The sequence below is a fragment of the Anolis sagrei genome, chromosome 3 (assembly GCF_037176765.1).
Source record: "Anolis sagrei isolate rAnoSag1 chromosome 3, rAnoSag1.mat, whole genome shotgun sequence".
Taxonomy (NCBI): Eukaryota; Metazoa; Chordata; class Lepidosauria; order Squamata; family Dactyloidae; genus Anolis; species Anolis sagrei.
The window spans coordinates 172,383,866-172,389,865 of NC_090023.1; positions in this window are offsets into that span (position 1 = coordinate 172,383,866).

The window sequence follows — 6,000 nt, forward strand, 5'->3', positions numbered from 1 at the left end:
GGCCAGAGCGAAGAAAGTGGGGCCAGGGGACAGCAGCATCTTGTCTCCTGCATTTGCCATCCATTGGGGACCCCTCCCCCAGCACCAACTGCCACTCTGGGCCAGAGCGAAGAAAGGGGGGCCAGGGGACAGCAGCATCTTGTCTCCTGCAGTTGACATCTGTTGGGGACCCCTCCCCCCAGCACCAACTGCCAATCTGGGCCAGAGCGAAGAAAGTGGGGCCAGGGGACAGCAGCATCTTGTCTCCTGCATTTGCCATCCATTGGGGACCCCTCCCCCAGCACCAACTGCCACTCTGGGCCAGAGCGAAGAAAGGGGGGCCAGGGGACAGCAGCATCTTGTCTCCTGCAGTTGACATCTGTTGGGGACCCCTCCCCCCAGCACCAACTGCCAATCTGGGCCAGAGCGAAGAAAGTGGGGCCAGGGGACAGCAGCATCTTGTCTCCTGCATTTGCCATCCATTGGGGACCCCTCCCCCAGCACCAACTGCCACTCTGGGCCAGAGCGAAGAAAGGGGGGCCAGGGGACAGCAGCATCTTGTCTCCTGCAGTTGACATCTGTTGGGGACCCCTCCCCCCAGCACCAACTGCCAATCTGGGCCAGAGCGAAGAAAGGGGGGCCAGGGGACAGCAGCATCTTGTCTCCTGCAGTTGACATCTGTTGGGGACCCCTCCCCCCAGCACCAACTGCCGCTCTGGGCCAGAGCGAAGAAAGTGGGGCCAGGGGACAGCAGCATCTTGTCTCCTGCATTTGCCATCCATTGGGGACACCTCCCCCAGCACCAACTGCCACTCTGGGCCAGAGCGAAGAAAGGGGGGCCAGGGGACAGCAGCATCTTGTCTCCTGCAGTTGACATCTGTTGGGGACCCCTCCCCCCAGCACCAACTGCCGCTCTGGGCCAGAGCGAAGAAAGTGGGGCCAGGGGACAGCAGCATCTTGTCTCCTGCATTTGCCATCCATTGGGGACCCCTCCCCCAGCACCAACTGCCACTCTGGGCCAGAGTGAAGAAAGGGGGGCCAGGGGACAGCAGCATCTTGTCTCCTGCAGTTGACATCTGTTGGGGACCCCTCCCCCCAGCACCAACTGCCAATCTGGGCCAGAGCAAAGAAAGGGGGGCCAGGGGACAGCAGCATCTTGTCTCCTGCAGTTGACATCTGTTGGGGACCCCTCCCCCCAGCACCAACTGCCACTCTGGGCCAGAGCAAAGAAAGGGGGGCCAGGGGACAGCAGCATCTTGTCTCCTGCAGTTGACATCTGTTGGGGACCCCTCCCCCCAGCACCAACTGCCGCTCTGGGCCAGAGCGAAGAAAGTGGGGCCAGGGGACAGCAGCATCTTGTCTCCTGCATTTGCCATCCATTGGGGACCCCTCCCCCAGCACCAACTGCCACTCTGGGCCAGAGCGAAGAAAGGGGGGCCAGGGGACAGCAGCATCTTGTCTCCTGCAGTTGACATCTGTTGGGGACCCCTCCCCCCAGCACCAACTGCCAATCTGGGCCAGAGCAAAGAAAGGGGGGCCAGGGGACAGCAGCATCTTGTCTCCTGCAGTTGACATCTGTTGGGGACCCCTCCCCCCAGCACCAACTGCCAATCTGGGCCAGAGCAAAGAAAGGGGGGCCAGGGGACAGCAGCATCTTGTCTCCTGCATTTGCCATCCATTGGGGACCCCTCCCCCAGCACCAACTGCCACTCTGGGCCAGAGCGAAGAAAGGGGGGCCAGGGGACAGCAGCATCTTGTCTCCTGCAGTTGACATCCATTGGGGACCCCTCCCCCAGCACCAACTGCCACTCTGGGCCAGAGCGAAGAAAGGGGGGCCAGGGGACAGCAGCATCTTGTCTCCTGCATTTGCCATCCATTGGGGACCCCTCCCCCAGCACCAACTGCCACTCTGGGCCAGAGCGAAGAAAGGGGGGCCAGGGGACAGCAGCATCTTGTCTCCTGCAGTTGACATCTGTTGGGGACCCCTCCCCCCAGCACCAACTGCCAATCTGGGCCAGAGCGAAGAGAGGGGATGCCAGGGGACTGCACCATCTTGTCTCCTGCATTTGCCATCCGTTGGGGACCCCTCCCCCAGCACCAACTGCCACTCTGGGCCAGAGCGAAGAAAGGGGGGCCAGGGGACAGTTCCACCTTGTCTCCTGTGCTATTCTAATAATATGTTATAATATAATATATTGTATTTACATATAATATTTAACATATTGTAATGTAATGCAATATAATACTAGTAATTGTTTTTAAATGCATAATGATTTTGTATTCTGTATATCTAAACTGTATATCTGAGTCGCCTAAGGGCTGAGAAGAGCGGTATACAAATAAAGTAAACAAACAAATAAATAAATAAATAAATGCTGGTAGTCTTTGCTTCTTCCAGCACGCTGACGTTTGTCCGCTTGTCTTCCCAAGAGATTTGCAGGATTTTCCGGAGGCAGCGCTGATGGAATCGTTCCAGGAGTTGCATGTGGCGTCTGTAGACAGTCTTTGTCTCGCAAGCGTATAGCAGGGTTGGGAGGACAATAGCTTTATAAACAAGCACCTTGGTATCCCTACGGATGTCCCGGTCCTCAAACACTCTCTGCTTCATTCAGAAAAATGCTACGCTCGCAGAGCTCAGGCGGTGTTGTATTTCGGTGTTGATGTTGACTTTGGTGGAGAGGTGGCTGCCAAGGTAGTGGAAATGATCAACATTTTCTAATGTTACGCCATTAAGCTGTATCGCTGGCTTTGGGAGGGATTGGCTGGTGTCTGCTGGAACAGTACCTTGGTTTTTTCAATGTTCAATGACAGGCCGAGCTTCTCATATGCTTCTGCAAAGGTGTTTAGAGTGGCTTGTAGATCTTCTTCTGAATGCGCACAGACGACATTGTCATCAGCATACTGGAGTTCTATAACAGCTGTTGTTGTAATCTTGGTTTTGGATCTCAGTCGGCTGAGGTAGAATAGCTTGCCATCTGTCCAATAGATGATTTCCACTCCAGTGGGAAGCTTCCCATCGACAAGGTGAAGTATCATAGCGATGAAGATGGAGAATAAAGTTGGGGCAATAACACATTCCTGTTTGACACCGGATTCCACCTTAAATGGGTCACTTTGGGAGCCATTGCTGTCCAAAACTGTTGCCATCATGTCATCATGGAGGAGCCACAGGATGTTCACAAATTTGCTTGGGCACCCGATTTTTTGGAAGATGGTCCAGAGAGCGCTGCAATTCACTGTGTCGAATGCCTTTGCAAGGTCGATGAATGCCATGTACAGAGGTTGATTTTGTTCCCTGCATTTTTCTTGGAGCTGTCGTGCAGTGAAGATCATGTCCACGGTTCCTCTGGAGGGGTGGAAGCCGTTCTGGAATTCTGGGAGGATTATTTCTGTGTTTGATTTATTAAAATATCCCCATCCAAATCCAAGTAATGAAGGTGGAGGCATTACTTTTCATTCAACCCTTGTATTTAAAAATTCTACATATGAGAGGAATAAAGCTGGTGCCTTTCAGCAGATGAAATTTTACAGTAGTCCAACTCCTAGATTTGGAGTTTCCCTTTGGATGGCTTCATAGCCCTTTTCTCTCAAGCCCACATATCATAAAGTTCCCATGAGTTGGGGAAGAGACAATAGTCCCTTTCTATTTGCTGAAAAGTACCGTATATACTCGAGTATAAGCCGACCTGAACATAAGCCGAACCACTTAATTTTACCACAAAAAACTGGGAAAACGGATTGACTCGAGTATAAGCTGAGAGTGGGAAATTCAGCAGCTACTGGCACATTTCAAAATGAAAATAGATACCAATAACATTACATTAATTGAGGCATCAGTAGGTTAAATGGTTTTGAATATTTATATAAAATTGTACTTTAAGATAAAACTGCCCTAACCCTCTTCAATGTAAATGTGCTTACGTATCCTTCTAATAATAATGACAGTAAAATAATAAATGTAATAATAATAATAGAGTGAAATAATAAATGTAATAATAGCAATCATAAATAGAGTACAATAATAAATGTAATGATAACAATTATAAAATAAAATAATAAATGTAATAATAACAATAAAGTAAAATAATTATAATAATAAATCGAGTAAAATAATAAATGTAATAAAATAATAGTAATGACAGAGCAAAATAATAAATCACCTTGACTCAAGTATAAGCCGAGTAGGGCTTTTTCAGCCTAAAACCAGGGTAGAAAAACTAGGCTTATACTTGAGTATATACAGTACATTACCTTACATTGCTCAGATGCAGAATTAAATAGTTCCTTGGTCTGAAGTATTTGGATGCAAGATCGTTCACTGTATTAGACACTTTTGAATAATCTTTTCTCTTGGCCCATGCTGTATGAAAAAAAGCGCAATTTAATTGCACTGCTACAAAGGGATTGATGGCTCTTTACTTTGAATGTGTTTTCTTGCATGGCAGGGGAGTTGGACTGATGACCCTTGCGATCTCTTCCAACTCTGTGATTCTTCAACAGAGCTTCATTTGTAAATATAACAACTGTCTGAATCACCCAGGATTGTGGGAATTGTAGCTTTAAAGAAACGACTATTTCTAAGCTGTGCCTTTCATTTACATTTCTCTCTTTGCACAACAGAGTCAGCAAAATGGTGGATGCCAGTCACATACCTGCATCCATGAAGATGTGTCTGCAACTAGATGGGTCTGCATGATATACTCAATCTCAGACTGGAGGCACTATATCCCTTCTGCACCAAAATAGCTTTGTATTATATTGGTTTTTCCAAGGTAATAAGGTCCTGGTAGGTGAGCTGCCCTTTTGAACCATTAGTTTAAGCTCAATGCCTGCTTTCCTGTTTTCTCCCTTTGCCATTTTTTGTCATTCCTCTCTCAAGGCATTCCCTTTGCCATGAGCTTGAAACACTTTTCTTTAACAGCATCTACAGACTCAGATAAGAATAATGGTAATCCCCTACAGCTTTAGCAAGAGGTCAACAAATCCAATTTCACTCTCACTATCTATTTAAATTGGTTCTTGGCTTCAGCTACAGTAAGTAGCCAGCTGATTACTCAAAACTATAGCTGTAATGTGACTTCTAAGATTGCTGTGCCAGTTCTTTTCTTCTTTTCTCCCCCTTCCTCAAGTACTTATGAAAATGCAGTTTCTTATGGCAGGCCACTATGATCAAAATGTACTACAGAATAAATGGCAATAGTGGGAAGGAGATGTCACTGCCATGCCACACAAGGAGGAATATTGCACATTCAGTAGACACATTCCAGGAAGAAGTTAGGTAATTTTCCATTGTGACATTCTTTGATTGATAAGAAGAGGCAAAAGACCATTGAAGCATGTTAGCTGGCCAATCTCTTGTGCGGGTGGATACATTCAATCTATTGTGCATGAGTTAGAGAATAACTGAAATCTATGTTTGCATGTGTTGCTTATGTTGCTTATGTTATTTAACACACACACATATAAATGTTATAACCACATGATCCAGCTTACTATGAAACCAGCTTATTTTATTTATTTATTATTTATTTAAAACATTTGTACCCCGCCCTTTTCAACCCCTGGGGGAGGGGGGACTCAGGGCGGCTTACATTCGACATAATTCAATGCAATTGCATTTTTTTTGTCATGTCAGAAGCAACTTGAGAAACTGCAAGTCGCTTCCTGGTGTGAGAGAATTGGCCGTCTGCAAGGACGTTGTCCAGGGGATGCCCGGATGATTTGATATTTTTATCATCCTTGTGGGAGGCTTCTCTCATGTCCCCGTATGAGGAGCTGGAGCTGATAGAGGGAGCTCATCTGCCTCTCCCCGGATTCGAACCTGGTTATTTGAGAAAGGAATTATGTGTCAAGGTTGATCTTTATCAGTTATTTATATGGCTCGCAGTGGTCTCAGGAAGTTAATGAAGGTACTGCGAGTCCCATCATCTATGGTCCATCCTCCTCCAAACTGTATCAGGATAGAGAGTGGGTCATGAGGGCTCTGTGTGCCAAGTTTGGTCTTGATTGGTCATTAGATGA